We start from the raw sequence: 22,739 nt of genomic DNA, 5'->3' as shown, positions 1-22,739 counted from the left end.
TACTAATCACCTGCTGTACATTCACAGTAACTGTCATCTCCTTACAAATGTTTATTAGATTAACCACACTTATACAGACTGTATATAACAACCAGCTCTAAAATGTTTGTTCGCAGAGAAAAGACGCAGACAGACTGCGCTAACAGCATGTGATGTTACAAAACTAGTGAAATATTAGTGTCATTTTCAAAGGTTTATTTGCATGACGCACAAACAGACACAATTGAAAGGTACAAATGTGCATGAAACGAATTCAAACGTGCTGCAGATGTGTGTCACAGGTTGATCTGGCTGTAGGCTGTGGCACTTGGCCAGAGGTGGCGCTGGTTGACTCGAGTCCATGTTAATGCACAAAGTAAACTGCTCGCTTTAGTTGTGAAGCAAAACCGCTGAAACCGGAGAAATAAAACGTGCGAGGGGAACGATTACGACGACAAGAGTCTCCCGCTCGTTTACTCCTGCTGTCCTGTGAACAACATCGGCGTGGTGTTAATTGTTTGCCGTTTTCGCGATTGCGTCGCGCATGAGGATATCACCAGGTAAACTCGCCACATTTTTAAACATTTTGTTGTTCAACAGCATCAAGACTGACGGAGTGTGTTTGAGATAACCTCACAAGTGTCACAGGTGACACATTTGGCGTTTTTTTGCTGGTTTGTCGGTAGCAGCTCCTGAAACGCAAGTCTGCCAAACATCTGTTCAACCAACGCCAGTTGATCTAAACGCCAGTAGATCTGGAACACCGGGTCTAAAGTAGCCTGCGTTTAATATGGCTTTTGTGCTGTTAACATGTTTAATGTTATGTAGGAACACGGGCCGATTTTTTAGTTTGTTTTTTGTTAAGTCCTATTCTAAAGGCTGATTGCCCTCCCCCACGCTTGTACCTGTGGCTTTCTGTCCTGGGGGTGGGGGCTGGTTGTTCTCCTGCCCTGCACCCAATCCTTTTGTTCATATTCAAAGACTGTTTTTCTGTATGTATTCTTACCCCCTAAAAGCCATTATAATGTTGCAAGCAATCACAAACTCTACAGTCTAACTCCAGTGTATACCAAGCAATCTATTATCCTCAACAGAGCTAAACTCAACATAAACTGCACCCACATTAAAGTTAGCTCGGTGCTTACCTTTAGATGAGCCCACAAACCGAGAGAAACTTCGTGATGAAGCTGGAAGTTTTTCCAAACACAGGGAGCAGAGACCCACGTGATTCACGCTGATCTCAGCTACGATCCAGGAGACAAGGGTGTGCAGATCGATGCAGATATCGATCCAAACGTTGCTAGTGGTATATGTTCCTGTAAGTTCACTACTTTACTCCCGTTTCATGAAAAAGCGGCTCTCTCTGCTCGACTCCGCCTCCTTTCTTCTTCTTCTGTGTGTTTAACGGCGGTTGGCAACCAACGTAAAGGAGCATTACCGCCTCCTACTGTTGGGTCAGACCAATGGCTGTATCCCAATTCAGGGTCTGCAGCCTTAACGTACGCAGCCCCAACGATCCTCAAGGGCCGCGTACTTAAAGACCGCTAAGGCCGGAAGTCCGAGCCTTGTGAAATGGGACGGTCTCCGTTGCGCTGCCCAGGTTGCCTAGCAACCATGATACTAACAGCTGGAAACGTGTCATACAGCTTTGTTTGACAGGAATGAAGGAGAAAATATTTTGTTCATTTGTTTGTTTGTTTCTACATGAGCTTTGATCATTCTCTGTAGGATTAAGCTCAGCTATTGAACGGCGTGTTAGGTTTTGTATTGTTGATTGTCATTTATGCTTAGAAATATTTAACCATATATGCTTAGAGGTGTATAATCAATTGTGTAGTGATAGGACTGTAATCTTTAGCAGGCTGCAAAGGCTTGGTGTGCATTCTAGAGTGGAATGCACACCCACATCCTAGGAGCATAAGAGAGGTCCTATCTTCTCTTTGTTGATATAGCAAACACACATATATCTCTCTAAATATAAGAGCCTTTTGTTCAGATGGACCCGCTAGACTCCTGGCACCAGCTTTGGGGAGTCTTCACAGGGTCACATCTTGACCTCACACAAATCACTTACACACACACACACACACACACACACACACACACACACACACACACACACACACACACACAGTATTCTTTCTTCACATGTATACCTATGTAAGATGTTATATGTTAATGACCCTATGCATATTCATGTGACCACAATAAAAGGAGTGCTATGGGGAACCTGGCTGAGAGTCTGACGGAGGTCAAGTGGTGGAATGACACTTGGCTCCAGGCAGGTCTCCCTCATGCATGAGTAACATGAAGATCTTTGCCTACTTCGGGTCTTGCTTGCTGTGTAATTATATTGTCCTCAACGTTCCAGCGAATAGGTTCAAGCTACAAACCTATCACGGCGTATATTTTAAAGTAAAGGCTTTAAAACCAAGTTACCGTATTTTCACGACCATAAGACGCACCGTACTAAAAGGTGCAGTCTCAGTTATGTGTGCCATTACTGTATTTAACACACACATAAGGCGCACTGGATTATAGGGTGCATACAAGTACCGTATGCGTATTTAAAAATAAAGCAGGAGCAAAACTGAGTTTGGTACTCACATTTCTATTACCAGTAATCGTCATCATCAACAACACACAAGCATACAAGTGTGCGTATTTAAAAATAAAGCAGGAGCAAAACAAAGTTTGGTACTCACATTTTTATCATCAATCAAACCCATCGAAGTCCTCATCCTCTGTGTCTGAATTGAACAGCTGCGCTAAATCTCCATCAAACATGCCAAGTTCACTTTCTTCACTGTCAGAGTCACTTTCCGTGCCGTGCGGCTCCTCGGAAATGATGCCGGCTTTTGCGAAAGCTCGAACAACAGTGCCAGCAGACATGTTAGCCCAAGCATCTACAATCCATTTGCAAATTGTGGCGTAACTCGCCCGGCGCTGCCTTCCACTCTTGGTGAAACCGTGGTCTCCATCGGTCATCCATCGCTCCCAGGCCGCTCGCAGCCTTACTTTGAACGGGCGGTTCACACCGATGTCCAGCGGTTGGAGTTCCTTTGTCAGGCCTCCCAGAATGACAGCAAGCTCACAGTTCATTTGCTTCACAAGTTTTTTCACATCGGCTGTGAGATGGGCACGCATAGAGTCACAGATTAAGAGCGATGGTGATGCGTGGAAAAAACCACCTGGTCTCCTTACATACACCTCCCTCAGCCACTCTTTCATCATTTCCTCATCCATCCAGCCCTTTTCATTTGCCTTAATGATGATTTCTGCTGGAAACTTCTCTTTAGGCAAAGTCTTTCGCTTAAAAATCACCATAGGCGGCAGTTTCTGTCCATTAGCATGGCAGCCAAGCACAACAGTAAAAGAAGACTTTTCATACCCCGTTGTGCGTATCGCTACCGTGCTGGTCCCCTTCTTCTCCACAGTGTGACTCACTGGGATGTCAAAAGTGAGCGGGACCTCGTCCATGTTTGTGATGTGGCTGGGCTGGATGTTTTTGTCGCCGATGTGTTTGCTGCAGTAGGAGCGGAAGATGGCCAGTTTTTCCTTATAATCCGCTGGAAGTTGCTGCGCTACTGTAGTCCTGGTCCGGATGGAAAAATGGCACCGTTTCATAAAACGAAAGCACCAAGACGGACCTCCTTGGAAATGTTCAATGTTCATCTCTTCAGCTAGTGAAACTGCTTTTAGCCGAATGGTGACCGTCGAAACGCTTCTCCCGCTCGTTCTTTGCTCGATGATCCACCGCTCGAGTCTTTCCTCCAACTCGGGCCACCTTGCCTTATGTCCGCGGAAACTCAGCTGCGTTTTCTTGACCTGCCGGAGCTTGTTTTCTAGCTTCCTCCATTTGCGAACCATCGATTCGTTAATCTTAAATTCTCTCGCGGCTGCTCGATTTCCATGTTCCTCCGCGTAGCTGATGGCCTTCAGTTTAAACTGTGCTTCATAAGCGTGTCTCTTTGCCATTTTCAGGGTTGTTAAAACAACGATGTTCCACATAATGCACATACCTGCCCTTTTAGACAGGTATGTGCGATTGTCCGGTATATACGATCAACGCCCACACTTCACCCTTTAGCCTTCTCATGGTGTTCTCTACTACGTCCTCCTTACAACACACAGGGCGCACTGCGCTATAGGGCACGCCGTACTTTTTGAAGAAAATCTAAGACTTTTAAGTGCGCCTTATGGTCGTGAAAATACGGTAGTACAAACGTCACTAATGTCACATAACTTTGCCGACATGTGGCCAACAGTAATGTTTTAATGTTCTTCGTTATTAAACATTTGCACATAAATAAGTGACATAATATTCAGTACTTTGTAACACTGATGTAGCGCTAATGAGTTAATACAGGCTAGGGATTGAGTGTGATTATTATTAATCAGAAGATTTAGGAATGCTACTGGAGCTGATGGGCAGTAATTAAATACACACAACACAAAATGCTTTTGCAGGTACCATGTATTTAACCGAAAGCAAAGAAAATTAAGAAAAGAAAATGAAAGCTTAAATAATCATTCCTGCTGTAGCTATTTAATTAATAGAAAAACCCAGTGGGGGTGCACAAAAACAACTAAGCAAATTCTTCTGGCTTATACCAAGCAATATAGATTCTCAAAAAAAGTTCCCCATAAATAACACATGTTAACATCGAAAACACTGATCCACACTGAAGTCCATGAGTTTTATCTGAATATCCATGAGAGATGTCCAAGCGCTATTGTCCATAAACGGGGGAACTGGTGTGTATGATTGTGGAAATCAGTGTATTCGGAAATTACGGGACAGAGCGTCGCCTTTGATAGCTTCCTACCAGTCCAGTGGAAGCTTCAATGCAGAATGAGTCCTGCTCCTAGCCGTTCATTGGCTCGCCATCCTTTTCCATACCCAAAAAAGGTTCACCTGGCCTGCATTAAATAAACAAGGCCAATAAGAAATCACAAGAATAACATACAAAAATGTCAGCCAATTAAGCTAAATACATTAAGTTATTCTTGTTCCTGTGTACACAATTTATAAAAATAAACAAACAATATATTGGTTAAATATAATATTTCTAACCAATAAGGATTTAACTGAAAACATTTCAACTGCTACATACATACATACTATGTAGCTCCACAACATTTGTTATTCAACAACTATCAGTCAAATCAAAATCAAATTGTTTGGACCGGCAGCAGCCGATTAGGGTCAGCTGGTAGCAATACAAACAGTCAATTAAAAGTTCAAACTCACCAATTCCGTTCTGTTCAGTGCACAACAACATTATGGCTCTGGCTCACAGTAATCAGCATCTAAGTTGCATAAGTTAGTTGGTGTTAAAAAAAATGCATTAAAACGGGAAAAGCAAATGTTTGCCAATACACACCTGCAACAGCTCTGTCACCTGGCTTGCCTCCACGCATCTGACGGGAGGAAGCCGGGACAGGCTTACTATGACCTACATGCCATTCGATTGGCTGAGCAAAGTCATGTGGTTGGAGTCATGCATTTGTGATGCGTTCAATGGCAGGAAATTACTCTGGGTTACAACTTACTTAAAGTTTACTCTCCGGGCGCCCCTCATCCGCCGTTTTTTTTCGGCAAAATTATCCACACCCACCGCCGCGCTATGCATTCTGGGATACGTTGGGCCATGAAGTCTACACTGCCACGTCCTTAAAATTCAGGGAAATGAAGGACGCATTTGAGGGCCGCATTTCGATCAGCCTTCGAATTGGGACAACCTTTGTCGCGTCGCTGTGACGCAATCGGCCTTAAAATGCGGCCTTAAAGGCTGCAGACCCTGAATTGGGATACAGCCAATGGCTGTGTCCCAATTAAGAGACTGGATGCGGTCGATTTCCCCAAATATCAAGCGTGGTCCGGTGCATGCTTCGTGGTCCCATATATCCCACAATTCATAGCGCGGCGGTGGGTGTGGAGAATTTTGCCGCAAAATACGGCAGAGGGAGCGGCAGAAGAGGTTGTTTTTTTTTTCCAAACTTTATTAAAATCATAAAGCGAACAGTCAGTCATTCCAGTTCAGTTAGCACAGTAGACATACAAGGCAAATAAGAGTAACAATATACAGTACAATGAAATAAGATGGATAAATAAATAAAGGAGAAAAAAAGAAAAAAAAGAGGGGAAATGTGACAGACAGTTGTGACAGGTCATTCGTTAAACATTTCTGAATGAATTTCAATCAATGATAAACCTTTTTTATTGGAAGTTAATTTAAGAGAGTTTAAGTAATATTCAATTTCAATCAAAAACAAATTAAATGATGCAGTTGAGTTTTGAAATTTACATTTATGTATATGGCATTTCCCTAATAAGATGGAGCGGCTGAAGAGTGAACTGTCGAAAGTACTGAATATGACGTCACTTATTTATGTGCGAATGTTTAATAATTAAAGTCAGTTATATATCCACAAACACAACATATATATATATATATATATATATATATATATATATATATATCATAAAAATCTGACAATACTATAATATTGGCCATACTATATTTACATTGCCACAGTGAGATGACTTTAATCTCATGAACAACATTAACTAATTGTTATTTACTAACTAATCTTAAATGACTGTTCAGCACAGAAATGAAGCCCAACAATCATGTTTTACAGTCCTGTGGTCTCAGCCTCAGATAATCAACTAATCAAAGTGATGTCATGACAAAAATGAATGACCAACAAAACATTTTTCTCCTTCATTTCTGTCAAACAAAGCTGTATGTAACGTGTCTCGCGGTTCGTATCATGGTTGCTAGGCAACCTGAACAGCGCGACGAAGCGTATACCGTCCCATTTCACAAGCTTCTCACTTCCGCACTTCTCGTACTTATAGTACGCGCCGTACGTAGTACGCGTAGTGCACGTACTTCAAGCGTGCAGACCCTGAATTGGGACACAGCCAATGACTGTATAAAACATGGACGACGCGACAGCTCCTCAAGAGTGACGCCAAAACATCTCTATCGCCCCCTGGTGTCTGGCTACAGTATAGGTCATAAACCCCGCCTCCTCCATGTTAGCGGATGGGACTGGGGTCAGACTAGAATAAATTTATTCTCCTCAGATAATTTTTTTTCCAAAGATTCTTTCTTTTGTTATCAATAGTTCTCATCACGCTGATTGATGTCCAAGGGGTCTCCTCTCCCATAAGTTTGATTCTAATTCCTACCGCGGTGATGTTAAATTGGGGTGGAACGTCATCATTACAGCTTTGACTGGCAGCTGCAGTCACGGATAAACTTGCGTATCTCTGCTCGGGAATAGCAGATAGAGCTTAGGCTCTGAGAGGAGGACCAGCGTTTACGCTACGAAAACACGACCGAGTGTTTTAACCTGACAGCCTGAGGTGTTCTTCAGTAAACTGGACTACCCGACAGAAGGACCCGAGGCCCTGCTGCACTTTTTCGGTAAGTTAAACGTGTTTGTAAGCTAATCCGTAACTAACCTACACAAGTGTCTCATTGTTGTTTATTCACCTGACTGTTTGTTAACTGTAAATCTCTGACAACCGTCCTTAGCTCGGTCCTGAGACCTAGCTAGCTAAGATGAGGACTCGGCTGTCAGGGTTTGTTTAGCTAACCCATGCAGGTGAATGAATTTACCCTGACTAAAGAAATCAAGAGAAACGCTCCGGGCTACTCAGTCACTAATTACTGTTACTGTACTTTTGTTACAAGTATTATACTGTAAAAGCAACAGGCTGCATCCTGCTTCAGCTCTTGTGCAGAGCTGAATATTAAATATGTGCAAACAACAGCATGTTTTCAGTCTCTTGCCACATCTGTAAAGATAGTAACTTTTTTTTTTTTTAAAAGCTTGTACCTTGTAGCTCCTCATTAATCAGGAACTATGGATTAATGTACTGTAGTGTACTGTAATACTGAAAAAAATGTAAGAGAAGAACTTCAGATCCTGAGTGTGTGAGGACAGAAGAATCAGCTTTATTTCAATTTTGAGGGATAAAATTTATATTTGAGTTTGATGGTTCTGTTCTCTTTGTGATTACAGGAGCTGCCCTCAGATTCAGACCTCAGCACCACCCAGTAACAGCAGACAGATCATCCAACATGTTCACATGTTAACTGCAAAATGAACTGATGAAAACAGTACAAAGGTTAAAGTACCACACGTGCTGCAGTGAAAGCTGCAGCTTTATTGATAAAGTTGAACACAAAAAAACAAAAGGATTAATCACCCCCTGTAACTGTGTCACTATATATCAGCATTAACAGGACCTCAGTTTGTATCTCAGACCTGCACAGCTTCCATTTTAAACACTTGATGTACTCAGCTGCATGAAGAGCACATTCGATTTTCTCTAACACAATTAAATAAAACCTGATGAAGGTCAACGGTCGTCACTTGTATGTTGAACTACAAACAGTTTTTTTGCAGATAGTGTGTTATTTACCATAAAGTGATGCAGAGTTATTCATACCAGAGTAACCAGAGAGGATCATATATTTTTAAATATATAACTTTCTACAGGACTGAATATAATATCTTTATGTAAAAGTCCGGAGCCTCTGGGGAGTATCTGAGTATTTATAACATTACACAAACCAGAGGTCTCATCACAGTGTTCATGAAATGCTGGGTTTATCCATCTCCTGGGGCGGGCCTACAGAGGAGTGCTGAAGATTTCCCTATGAGGGAGCTGCTGGTGAAGATCATGAGTCCTGCTTGATCAATGCGATGAGCTTCAATCTTCCTGGTGTTTCTTTCAGTGGGTCAACAGAACTTCTGGCACAGGACAGCTGTGATGAAAGAAAGGGAAGAACTTTCCCCACACCTCTGGACCCAGAAACCCAGCTTAGTCCTGATGGTCTCCCTCACTAATTTCTCTCCAGGGTGAATGTAGCTGTTATACATAATACGGATTATTATTAAATTAAAAAAACACATTAGATTACACTACTGAAACCTTCTGCTGCTGTTTTTAAAGTTTCCATGTTACCAGGCTGTAGACTTTTTTTTTGATATACAATTTTTATTCGTTATCAAGAATAGCATAAAACATAACAACCAAACAGAAAAGAAAGAAAAAAAATTTACACATCCACACACACACACACACACAAATAACATATTTTCACTCAATTACCCACAGATATAGAAAGAGAAAAAGATAAACTCCAAGAATGAATTGTCCTTTACACTTACTTCCTATTTAACTGAGAACATCTTAATCGCAACCACCCCCCCTCAACAGTTGGGACAAATCATTTGGCAAATAAGAAAGCAAAGGGGACCAAACATTGAGAAAGAGACCCTCATTTCCTCCTAAAATAGCAGCAGTTCTTTCGTGAGGAATAACTTTAAATAATTCTCTGTACCACAACGTCACAGAGGGAGGTTTATCCTTAACCCAATTAATGAGAATACATTTCCTAGCTACCAGCAATAGTTTGTGACATAATTTGCGCTGCAAGTGATTCAATGTTACTTCTTTTGAGGGTAGACCAAGAAGAAAATACCCGGGGTCCCTTTGAATCAGGTTGTTAAAAATATTACTTAGTTCTTGAGAAATGAAGCTCCAAAATCTTTTGATTAATTTACATTCCCAAAAGTAATGAAAAAAAGTGCCATTTTCTTTATAGACTAGAGATTTAAACAGTTTTAGATCCATTACACTCAGTCTTAAATGTTAAAATCTCAAAGGACAGCATTATATTTTTGATATTAACAGTAACTCTGGGCCTCTGTGGAGTGTGCAGCTGATCTCATTGCTGTCTAAAAATGGATAAAAAAAAAACCATAAGTGTTGAAGACTATTAAGAGTAACAGGTGTGTAGCATCGCTAACTAGCTAGCAACAAGCCTCCAACACAGTGCATATGCTAGCGGCTAATGTAGCAAACAAATTAACAGTGATTTTAGAACTATAAGATGATAAGCTGTGTGTCTTTTTTTATAACAGTGACATGGTTGTATTTACCTTAATTAAACGAGTCGTCAGTCGCCGAAAACCAGCAAAAAACTCGAACCACAGGTGCTACGTAAAAAGTGTAGGGGGCGTGTTTGCGGTCATGTCCAGCAGGTGTGTGGGCGGGAGTGTTACAGTCGCTCCACCTCAAGTCACTACTGTGCAGACTCTGGCTGTGTCCCAATTAAGAGACTGCACGCTTGAAGTACGCATTTTAAGTGCGGTTACGTCACCACCACGCAACGACGGCTGTCCCAATTCGAAGTGTGCTTCAAATGCATACTCCAAATGCGCCGTCGATTTCCCCAAATATCAAGCGTGGTCCGGTGCACGCTTCGTGGTCCCATATATCCCACAATTCATAGCGCGGCAGTGGGTGTGGAGAATTGTGCCGCAAAATACGGCAGAAAGGAGCGGCCGAAGAGGGTTTTTTTCCCCAAACTTTATTGAAATCATAAAGCGAACAGTCAGTCATTCCAGTTCAGTTTGTACAGTAGACATACAAGGCAAATAAGAGTAACAATATACAGTACAATGAAATAAGAAGGATGAATAAATAAAGGAGAAAAAAAGAAAAAATGGGGGGGGGGATGTGACAGACTTCATAACAACTTTGTAGTTGAAAGTTGTAACAGCTCATTCGTCAAACATTTCTGAATGAATTTCAATCAATGATAAACCTTTTTTATTGGAAGTTAATTTAAGAGAGTTCAAGTAATATTCAATTTCAATCAAAAACAAATTAAATGATGGGGTTGAGTTTTGAAATTTACATTTATGTATATGGCATTTCCCTAATAAGATGGAGCGGCCGAAGAGTGAACTGTCAAAAGTACTGAATATGACGTCACTTATTTATGTGCGAATGTTTAATAATTAAAGTCAGTGATATGTGTGTGTATCACTGCATGCATGCATGCATACATGCATACATGCATACATACACACACACACACACACACACACACACACACACACACACACACACACACACGTATATATTAGGGGTGCAACGATACACAAAATTCATAGTTCGGTTTGATACTTTGGTGTCACGGTTCGATATTGTTTCGATACAAAAAAATGTTTGTGCTTTTTTAATTTGTCATTTATTAAAATTATAAATATATATTTTAACTCAAAAGTACAGTTTTTAAATTTAATGTTGCTGAACCAATAAAGTAATAAAAAAATAAATAAATCTGATTGAGAAATCCCTCATCTTTGGAAAAGAGAGTTTATTACAGAGAAATGGCTCTTTCCAAAATAAAAGCTATACTATACGCTTCTTCAGGGCTATATTCTCATCAGCATATTAAACATATCAGGTCCCCATAAGAAGAATCGTGTGCTAACGGCTGTCTAAATGACTCGGGTAAAGTTTGTAGCATGCGTGCTTGCTTGTTTTTGTCTGCTTCCACTTGTCTTTGCACTAGGATGATGTCGGCGTAAATGTGCAGTCATATTCGTTGTTTTCCCGCTAGTGCTGTCAGCATTAATCTGAAATGACGTTAACGCCACAACACGGCAAATCTCCGTAAACTGCGCTAACGCAGTAGTTTCCACCCATGTAATTGAGCATTGCGTGGCACATCCAACATACTGTTTTACTTTTGTCCATGACGCGCATACCTTCAGAGTCATATGTCACATGAAGACCAAAATAGTTCCAAAGGCCAGATCTGAATGAGGGTGGGGGAGGTTCAATTTGCCATGTTGCAACCAATGACTGTATAAAAGATGGACGACGCGACACCGCCTCCTCCCATTGTGCAAAAATGAAGCCAAAATATCCCATTTGTGGAGGCTGCCATCTTGCAAATTTGGAGCCAGAGTCTGCACAGTAATGACTTGAGGTGGAGCGACTGTGTAACCGACCGCAAACACGCCCCCTACACTTTTTACGTAGCACCTGTGGCTCGAGTTTTTTGCTGGTTTACTGCGACTGACGACTCGTTTACGGTAAATACGACCATGTCACTGTTATAAGAAAAGACACACAGTTTATCATATTATAGTTCTAAAATCGTTCTGTTGTTAATTCGTTTGCTAGATTAGCCACTAGCATACGCACTGTGTTGGAGGCTTGTTGCTAGCTAGTTAGCGATGCTACACACCTGTTACTCTAATAGTCTGTGTTATTGAAGGATCAGCACTCCTTAGTTTTTTTTAACCATTTTTAGACAGCGATGAGATCATCTGCACACTCTACAGAGGCCCAGAGTTACTGTTAATATCAAAAATATAATGCTGTCCTTTGAGATTTTAACATTTAAGACTGAGTGTAATCGATCTGAAATGTTATAAATACTCAGATACTCCCTCAGATACTCCCCAGAGGCTCCGGACTTTTACATAAAGATATTATATTCAGTCCTGTTTGTGCCGAGACGAGGTTGGGATATAAAGTAAATACTCTTCAGTTTTAAAGAACGACAACGCCACCCTGGGAATCTCACCCAGAGAATACTGGAAATAACACTAAATCAACAAAAAGGCACTTAGGTTTGCTATACTCAATCCAGAGACGAGGTTCAATAATAAACAAATTGACAATTTATTGGTAATTATTTAAAACACCAAATAAAAGCATAATCATAAATATTCAAGTACAAAGATGCTTAAAACGCTGGCCCTCCTCTCAGAGCCTTCGCTCTATCTGCTATTCCCGAACAGAGATACGCAAGTTTCTCCGTGACTGCAGATGCCAGTCAAAGCTGTTATGATGACGTTTCACCCCAATTTAACATCACCGCGGTAGGAATTAGAATCAAACTTATGGGAGAGGAGACCCAATGGACATCAATCAGCGTGATGAGAACTATTGATAACAAAAGAAAGAATCTTTGGAAAAAAATTTATCTGAGGAGAATAAATTTATTTTAGTCTGACCCCAGTCCCGTCCGCTAACATGGAGGAGGCGGGGTTTATGACCTATACTCCAGACAGACACCAGGGGGCGATAGAGACGTTTTGGCTTCATTTTGGGGGAGCTGCAACATCGGCTGCAGACTCACCCACCCCCACTGCTGCTGTTCCACCTCAGACACTTCACACCTCCTCTATTCACCCTGCTCACTCCCCCCCACCCCCAACAACAGCATCCAATACACACTCAACACAAGGCTCCAGCCTGTCTCTCTCAACCACCCAGGTTAGGAGGGAACTGAGGAGGATTAATGGCAAGAAGGCAGCGGGTCCAGATGGCATCAGCTCGAGGGTCGTCAGGTCCTGCGCGGACCAACTGTGTGGGGTGATGGAGCACCTCTTCAACCTGAGCCTGAGGTTGGGAAGAGTCCCACAGCTCTGGAAAACCTCCTGTGTTGTACCAGTGCCAAAGACTTCACGCCCCAAGGACCTCAACAGCTACAGGCCGGTGGCTCTGACATCCCACCTGATGAAGACCCTGGAGCGGTTGGTCCTGGCTCAGCTTCGGCGCCTAATAAGCTCATCACTGGACCCACTTCAGTTTGCCTACCAGCCTGGCATTGGAGCGGATGATGCCGTCATTCACCTCCTACATCGTTCCCTCGCTCACCTGGAGACCGCTGGAAGCACTGTGAGAATCATGTTCTTTGATTTCTCCAGTGCCTTCAACACCATTCTTCCCTCGGTTCTAAAGGACAAGCTGGTGAACTCTGGAGTGGACCATCACCTCACTACCTGGATCCTGGACTACCTCACCGACCGACCACAGTATGTGAGGACTCAGGGCTGTGTGTCGGACAGGGTCGTCTGCAGTACGGGGGCCCCACAGGGAACGGTTCTGGCTCCGTTCCTCTTCACCATCTACACTGCAGACTTCTCACACAATTCCACCCAGTGCTTCCTGCAGAAGTTCTCTGATGACTCTGCAATAGTCGGCCTCATCCCTGATGGGGACGACAAGGAGTACAGAGGTCTGACCCAAGACTTTGTGGACTGGTGCCAGCTGAACTACCTCCAGATCAACGCCAGTAAAACCAAGGAACTGGTGGTAGACTTCCGCAGGCACAAGCATTCTCCACTGCAACCACTGAACATCCAAGGTATGGACATTGAGGCTGTGGACAGCTACAGGTACCTTGGTGTTCATCTGAACAATAGACTGGACTGGACTCATAACTCAGACGCCCTCTACAGGAAAGGGCAGAGCAGGCTGTACCTGCTGCGGAGACTCAGGTCGTTTGGAGTGGAGGGCCCACTCCTGAAGAAATTCTATGACTCTGTTGTGGCTTCTGCTATCTTTTATGGCGTGGTCTGCTGGGGCGGCAGCATCTCTGCTGGGGACAGGAAGAGACTGAACAGGGTGATCCGAAGGGCCAGCTCTGTTCTAGGATGCCCTCTGGACCCAGTGGAGGTGGTGAGTGACAGGAGAACGGCGGCTAAGCTGTCATCCCTGATGGACAACATCTCCCACCCCATGCAGCAGACTGTGACAACACTGAGCAGCTCCTTCAGTGGAAGACTGCGGCACCCACGGTGTGGGACGGAGAGATTTCGCAGGTCTTTCCTCCCCACTGCTGTCAGACTCCATAATAAAGACTTTAACTGATCAAGCACACACATCCATACATATGCAATAATACTAAGTGCAATAATCCTTTCTGTCATCGTTGTATTTTTACTCAGTTGTATATAGTATTTGTATTTGTATTCTATTTTTATCTTATTGTATATTTATTTTATTTTATTCTACTGTATATAGTATTTTATTTTATTCTATTCTGTACAGTTGTGTACTGTATTTATTCTTATTGTATTATAATTTTTGCCTCATAACTTTTGCACTGTCCACTTCCTGCTGTGACAAAACAAATTTCCCACGTGTGGGACTAATAAAGGTTATCTTATCTTATCTTATCTTATCTTATCTTATGTCCTCCCATGTTTTATAGAGTCATTGGTTGCAACAAGCTTAGCTTCTGTCTTGCTAGCGTGTGCTGCGCTCAGTGGATCTGCGCTCGACAGTGCAGCATAGGCGGAGTAGTCGAACTCAGATCCACTGAGCTCTCAACAAGACGAGAAGACACAGACAGCATTGTCAGAAGAAAAGCTGATTACCCTCCCCCACGCTTGTACCCGTGGCTTCATGTCCTGGGGTGGGGGTTGGCTGTTCTCTTGCCCTGCACTCCATTCTTTTGTTCATATTCCAAGATAATTTTTTCTATATGTACTCTTACCCTCTAGCAACCGCCATATTAGAATATTGCAAGCAATCACAAACTCTACAGTCTCTCTAACTTCAATGTATAGTAAGCAATCTATTATTCTCACTAGAGAAAAACTCAACATAAACTAAAACCACATCAAAGTTAGCTCCGTGCTTACCTTTAGATGAGCTCACAAACGAGAGAACTCTGTGATTAAGCTACAATCCAAGAGACAACGGTGGGCAGATCGATGCAGGTATCGATTGAAAAGTAGGTAGTTGTATATGTTCCTGTAAGTTTACTACTTTACTCCCGTTTCACGAAAAAGCAGCTGTCTCTGCTCGACTCCTCTCCTGCACACGCACTTTGCTCCGCCCCCTTTACCCAGCTCTGCAGCGATTTTTTTGCTGTGCGGCCACGTGACTAAGCTGCGCAACGTAATCACGTGATGCGTTATTTCAAAATTAGCGCCAATAGCGCTCCTATGGGATCAGAACATTTGCTGTGTCTGAATTCAGGGGAAGGATGCTCATAAGGACACTACCCACCTACGTCACAAGGTAGTGTCCTTGGACAAACTGGTAGTCAGAAAGTGAGCGGCTGTGGATCGCCCCCTTTTTTCAAGAGCACCTGGCTGCAGCCACTGTGGAGCTCCACAGTAACCGGAAACACGTGACCTCCACAGTAACTGGAAACACGTGACCTCCACACTAGCCGTAAACACGTAACTTCGGTGAAATCGACTTTGACAGCGAAAACTAAATTGCGTTTTTGTTACTATTGATGCTGCTGAGAAATAAAAAATGGTTTTAAGTGGGGGTTCTTTTTAACACTCTGGGTTTGTTCAAAAAAATTCACCATCCCCTAAATTGTTCGTGGCCAAAAGTGACACTTGCTGTTTCGCTGATTTTTTTTTTACAGTACATCGCGTTGTGATTGCTGTAGACCATTGTCAATCAATCTAGTCCAGTGTCTCCTGTACAGGAGCGGTCCCTAATAGGCCCACGGACCGGTCCGTGAGTCTTTTGGTACCGTTCCGCGAGGGTTGATCCTCCGGTGTGAAATGTATGGTTGTAGTTGTGTGTCTTATTTTGAAAGAACTATTTACGCGTTACCATAGCGACCAGAGAGCATTAAAAAGCAGAGAGGAGGATGTCACTGTCATTGTTGTTGGCGCACAGCTCAAGTTATGTTTATTATTACATTTAGAAAATACCACAGTTTCTTTTTTTTATTCTTTTGTTGTATTTATCCGCGACACCTTAAAGGTCGTTCCCTGAAAATATTGTCTGACATTAAAGTGGTCTGTGGTGCAAAAAGGTTGGGGACTCCTGCTGTACAGTACAGAATGCGTTTAGCTTGTCGAATTTACATAAATCTTCGATCGCTAGCAGTGTAACTCTGAAGTGCTGTACTGTATGTTTGTAAGTTTTCTCCCAAACAAACACAACAATGCCGACGAAACGTTTTGCACCCTCAAATGCACCTTTAGGTTTCATTCCATAATACTGGACTTATGTTTCTACGAAGGTTTGAACTCTAAGAGTGTTTAAACAAAAGAGAAAAGTGTGAAAATGTTCATGCCTGTCTGAGAAAAGTGTATAAAGCATGTAGTGAGGGGTTTTACAGTCTTAACATCTATAATAATTGTAAAAAATAAAGTTGGCTACTTCATGGATTTCACCTACCGCGGGTTATTTTTAGAACGTAACACCAGTGATAAACGAGGGGCTGCTGTATTATTAATAGTAGAGTCTGGGACATCTAATTGATTAACATCAACATTGATTATTATGCACTATTATTTTTGTTCAAGGAGAGCAAAAAATATAAAACTCTCTCTCAGCTTGTTTGTTGCCAAAAATGGCCACTTTTCGTGTATGTTCACAAAATGCTATAAAATGTAGATTTCTTAAAACATTTTTCTACTTTTACCGACGTGACTCTTTAAAATAGCACCAGTCCTTTTCATCAAAATCAAAACTGTATCTAAATGTTTTACTCTTTATAGCCAGTTAGGTTATATATTACCATTAACTTTTCAGATAAAACGGTGATAAAGTCCTAATGTTTTCATGAAACTTCCTTTTTTTTCCCCCATCTGAGCATCGGGGAAAAGGCTGTCTTGCAATTGTTGAGGTCACTAGTGTGTGCCCCGTTTCTTCCAGGATCACTCTCTTTATAGGTTTTAGTGGACTCCTAGTACTGCGAAGTGGTTTCATGGTACAAAGGGATTGTATTCCAAGATCTGGGAGACTGTAGAAATGAGCAGTGATGCCTTTCCTACCATCTTTCCAGAAAAATAAGTGATCTGGAAGCTGTTAGGCTTACTTACAGCAGCAGCACTTTCTGCACCTGCATAAACTCCAGGACACATTTACTAACGGTGTTTGTTGCTGTATGTGCAGCTTTGAATTTTTTAATAATATATATTTTGTTAATATTTTGGCTATGGTGTCTTGTTATGAAATGTAAAAGAGTAAAAGTGTTGTTAGCATGTGCTTCAAAGCTAAGTTTGACTGGGAAACTCAAAGCTCAATAGTCTGTATCAGCAGAAATTCACTGCAGCCTATGTAATATTTCATGCATCATAATTTATTCTACTCTATCTTGCAAATACATATTTGTGTGGCAATGTCATGCACAACACACACAACTATTAGATCCTTAAGATCAAACCCGTGTCATTGTTTTGGTCCACTGCAGTGCAGTAGTAAAAAAAAGAATAAGTGAAGTGTCCACAAATGGCCAGGATAGAGCCCAGAGTGTTAATGTTTAAAATGTATAAAAATATTATTGATTACAATTCTTTACTGTTAATATCAACAATAAGCTTTTTATTTTGAAAATACAAGTTTAAAAAAAAATGCTGTTACATTTACATTTAATGCTGTTACACTGTAATCCTTTATTATAAGTATGGACACAGAATAAAGTGAACAACATTTTGAAATAAGTTTAATTGGAATTTTGTACTATGTAAAAAACAAAACAAAAAAACAACAACGACGACATATTAAACAAACAAACAAACACAGCCAGTGCCTTCATTTGTCCATTACATGTCATAGCACTGACCCTTAGTCCCTGCTCATCAGCACATGCTTTCAAAAAGAGCTCCATGTCCTCTGCAAACTGAAAAACAAAGAGGAACAAGTCCCTTGCTCCAGTGTCTTCTTCCTCTGACATGTCTCTTAAGACCCTCTGCTGGTCCCCTTGATTTAAGGACAGATATTTTGGCATTGTTACGTGTCCACGGAAAAGTGCCTTATTTTGGACAACCCACTGCACAGCAGGACGCAGATCTTAAACAACTGCTGGCTCCTGTGTCAGGCAAATGGGGATAAAAACATAGTTATTTCTCTGTTGCAGAACAGTTTTTAACAGTTATTCAAATGTCACTAACCATGTAATTACACTACTGTTTAAAGTGAATACTGACCTGACTGACTTCCTGGAACTTGTGCTTTTTCAGTCTGAAAATGGGCACGTGTTGTCCTTCAAGCACAGCTTTGGCTTCCTCTCTCCAGTGTGCAAATAGCTTGCCAGAGCTACGAAGAGTAAGGCCACAGTGAGGGCATGTCATTTTCATGGACTTTCCATCAGCTGCAGTTTTATTGAACACAGAGGGTAGAGCATATGAATGTTCTAACAAAGACTCAGAAAATGGTTCAGATACCGAAGACAAAACCTTGGGGGGGAGCCAGGGCTCCTCGAAGAGTACTGCCGGAGGAATACGGGTCTCCTCGGAGAGTTCAGCGGGGAGCAGTCCTGATAATGGTGGCTGACTTGGCATTGAAGAATGCTGACAAGACAATATATGCCTTGCCATATCCCCACGCCGTATGATTGTAATCTTACAGACAGGGCAGTGAAAGTGTCCTGTTGTCCTACGAGGCAGCCTGCACCGGCATATCATTTTATCTGTAAGAGAAAAACAAACAAACAAACAAACAAACAAACAAACAAACAAACAAACAAGTAGACAGACGTAATTTAAATGTAGTTGTATAGAATGCAATCAATTTGTCTAGCAATCAGATTGTACATGTTAACAAAAACATCTAAGCCAACCTCAATAATGAAAGCAAAATGGTATGGATCACAAAAGTTATGTCAAGAAAAGTGGTGAAAAGTAAATAAAAATATATTTTATAAAAACACTATTTTTGTTGCAGATGAATGCACTGAACTGTACAATATCAACAGCAACTTTTATGTCAACAAAGATACTGCAGAAGTGCTTAAAAAAGTGCATATTTATAACTATAAAGTATATTTAATACAAACATACCTTTGAAAGGCAAAGCATTTTTTATATGCACACTTAGATGCTCCTCAATCTTTGCCCTGACAGTAGGGCTGAAAGTGGGGCACAGAGGGCAGTGAAAGAGTCCTCTGCAACACGTGTTGCATTCCTGCAATTCTGGCTTTAAGCCCGAATTCCAGATTGATATGTGCATCTAAAACAGAGAGAGAAACAGACAGACATATAACAGTCAATTGAACAGGGGCTAACTAAAATCTGGGCAATAAAAAAGCTGTACAGAAAAGAATGACGAATAGAAGTATTGATAAATATATAAATCTGTTTGTGACGAAATTTACAGTGTTGACGCTAACCAAAGGTGTCACAAGTACACACGTTCCTTACTACAGTTTAGATACCTCTGTTTAAAAAGCACTGACTCGACTTTTTAGTTAAGTCGAAGTAAGAAGTACAGGGTCTAAAATATAATTTATGTACAAAATTTTGAAGTAATCTTGCGTCCAAAGCACGCGTGCGGGGGGCTGATTTACAAATGTACGGATTACAAAGTACAGATACGCGTGCTAAAATGTGAGAAGTAGAAGTATAAAGAAGTATACAGTAGGCACAAAAAAGTACAGCAGTAAAGTAAAGTAAGAAAATTCTACTTAAGTACAGTATTGAAGTATTCATTATTTTGCATCTCTGACGCCAACAATAAATCATACTCTAATGCAAAATGTGTTTTTTGCTTCTTCTCGCCCACAGAAGTCGTTAATCCAGCTCTCTTACTTAAACCAGGCCCAGGAAAAAGCATATCTGTGTGTTTCTCTGCCATGGAGCATGATGAAAAAACATTAAAATAAGGAGGAATGTTGTTGTAACGCAAAAAAAGTGGCAACATGATCATTGTAAGAAAACTAGACGATTCCTAGAATTATGAAATCACTAACGGCAAATTTATTTAAGAAAGACTTAACCAACCTTTGCGATCAACTTGTAAGACTTCCACGGTATCCATGCGTGTTTACGGCTAGTGTGGAGGTCACGTGCTTCCGGCTACTGTGGAGGTCACGTGTATCCGGTTACTGTGGAGCTCCACAGTGGCTGCAGCCAGACCCTTCTCCCTTTTTTCAAGAGCGTCTGGCTGCACCCACCGGTGAGCGCCATATTGCGACCTCCACACTAACCAGAAACACGTGACCTCCACAGTAACCGGAAACACGTAACTTCAGTTAAATCGACTTTGACAGCTAAAACGAAATTGTGTTTTTTTACTATTCATGCAGCTGATAAAGAAATTTGGTTCTAATTTTTTTTTTTAACAATATGGGTTTATTAAAAAAAATCCATCTCTTCAGCTTGTTCGTGGAAAAAGTGTCCATGTGTTATGTTTTTATTTCTTTGCTACTTTTTCTGCATAAAGGTTTTTTCATAAACATAAACTAGTCATTACTTTTTACATTTTTAATCCTTCAAACACCTTTTTCTAGTACAATGCACGTGTTTGAAGACAACCTCAAAACTCACCATTTCATATATCAGCAGTGCTACTGGAAATTGTTGTACAGTGGTCCCTATATATATGTTCTGGAAACGATATATCCATAAAGTTAATGTCAAACAGGAACTTTTGATATTGCTTTGTAGATGCTGGTGTTGCATGTTGACTGGTTTAGAAAGTCAAGAGTTTTTGTCTGCGATCATTTTCTTATGTGCTACTAAAAAGTTCAAAAATCTCTGTTTTCTTTGTTATACTTAAGGATGACATTGATGCTCGAAGGGAGGCCCTCATCAAAGTGCTCCACATGTGTGTGAAAGACAATTGCAACATCTTGGTGCAGGAGTTCATGGTGAGTGTTTTATGAGTAGATTGTGGCTTTGCAACATTTAAAAATGCATTTAGTTATCCACTTGATCCTCATTGGACTGGTTAGGACCAGTAGTCCTCTTTAATATTTGAAGTTCACATGAGGCCTGGTAGTGAACTCTTGAGGCCCCACCCCCACCCCTGTATTAGGGGTCACATCAGTGTGAAAAAACTTTACATTTGTCATTCTAGTGAACAAAGGAAAATCCCACCAATATTTACATTAGCTTTTGTTTGAAAAAAAAAAAGACCAACTGACCAACAGCTAACCAAATTGTGAGGCTGAAAGTCTAAATTATAACATCTTCTGAGTGACATAACCTGGATTTCTGATGGGCCGGTGTCTTTCTAACAAAAACTAATGTAAAGCATTTTAAATTATTATGTTTTTCACTCTCTCTTAGAAACTCTGTTAGACCATTAATGGCAGCATGGCAGGCCACTCTTTGGCTATAGCTATTTACTATGTTGCTTGCATTGGTTTAAATTACTCTAACATTAGAACTGGTAGATTCAAAAGAGATGAGTTTAAAAAGGAATCTTAAAGAAATGTTTTGTGTTTAACCAGGACTTGACTGAGGCTACTGCACAGATTGAGAAAACCACAATGAACATCTGTCTCCAGAGGATGCGCCAGGCAATGACTTTTCTGATGTTGGCATCATCATCGAGGGTATAGTAGTTCTTCAAGATCTGGATAACGTGACCTTTGCAGTAGCCATGCTGTTTGGACCTTTTTTATTCCTTCAATATGAGTTACCCATCACAAATCTGCTACATTTTTGAGGTGATTCAAAGGGTGTAATGGAGTAGCAACTCAGCTCTCAAGAAAAGCTCACAAGACAAAACTGCTCCTGCAAGGAAAGCTCACTGTTATGCATGTGAGGTGATCAGCTCTAGGTGAGAGGACATTTAAATCTCACACTCGTTCTGCAGCATTTTTCAAGTTCAATTCCAGAAACAGATCGCAGGGTTCATTTTTATATACTCTGCAACTGCCATGAGGACAGGGCCATTTTTTTAGTTGTTGTTTGTTTTTCCTTTTGCTCTGTACAAGTTCTCTGTTTGTTTGTTTGTATTTTTCTTTCTTTTACTAGTGAAGAGATGTAGCGTGAACAGTTATACAGTCTAAATATCCCATATGGGTCATGTGATGTCATACGGTATTTTCAGTTTCATTCGGTTGATGTAAAGAACGTTGAATATTTCTAAGTGTGCTGTTTTGAACCAAGATGTCACAGTATGATCAGTGCTGTAATTTTTGACAGTCACTGTATCAATGTTATTTTTGCGTCTCTTGAATAAAGGTTTTGACCTGCAAGTGCTAAATTCTTTAGTTATTGGGGTAAAATGGGTAATGTTAATAGGGAGGTGTTTGCCAATTCAGTAACCTAATTCAATGTTAATGGAAACTAACATTACCTCAAATTGTTTAGTTATAATTGTTGTTTAACTGAATCTTGATGTCACAGGCCTTAAATAGAATGTTTTGTATTGTTCTTTCCCAAGATGGTTACTTGCAGAGATGGGCAGTAACACGTTACTTGTA

The 22,739-nt window shown here is 41.1% G+C and overlaps 1 protein-coding gene and 2 long non-coding RNA genes across 3 annotated transcripts in view; 1 reads left to right on the top strand and 2 right to left on the bottom strand.

Annotated features, from left to right (window-relative positions):
• LOC112430726 (uncharacterized) overlaps positions 1–1,373 on the bottom strand; it is a 66,563-nt gene extending 65,190 nt beyond the window's left edge. The window contains exon 1 of the mRNA XM_076878317.1: positions 1,125–1,373. The gene's annotated coding sequence lies outside the window, so the exon portion shown is untranslated. The remainder of the gene's footprint in view (positions 1–1,124) is intronic.
• LOC143414294 (uncharacterized) lies at positions 381–22,511 on the top strand. Its single transcript, XR_013094821.1, has 3 exons — positions 381–539; positions 21,084–21,173; positions 21,759–22,511. It is a non-coding gene; the product is annotated as an uncharacterized LOC143414294 (long non-coding RNA).
• On the bottom strand, positions 4,439–5,488 carry LOC112430727 (uncharacterized). The gene is made up of 2 exons (XR_013097156.1): positions 5,234–5,488; positions 4,439–4,902 (listed from the first exon to the last, which is right to left on the bottom strand). It is a non-coding gene; the product is annotated as an uncharacterized LOC112430727 (long non-coding RNA).
• Positions 22,512–22,739: the final 228 nt, after the last annotated feature.

Source organism: Maylandia zebra, linkage group LG3, assembly GCF_041146795.1.
Source record: "Maylandia zebra isolate NMK-2024a linkage group LG3, Mzebra_GT3a, whole genome shotgun sequence".
Lineage (NCBI taxonomy): Eukaryota > Metazoa > Chordata > Actinopteri > Cichliformes > Cichlidae > Maylandia > Maylandia zebra.
The sequence above is the reverse complement of the archived record's forward strand: the minus strand, read 5'-3'. Positions and strand labels throughout refer to the sequence as shown.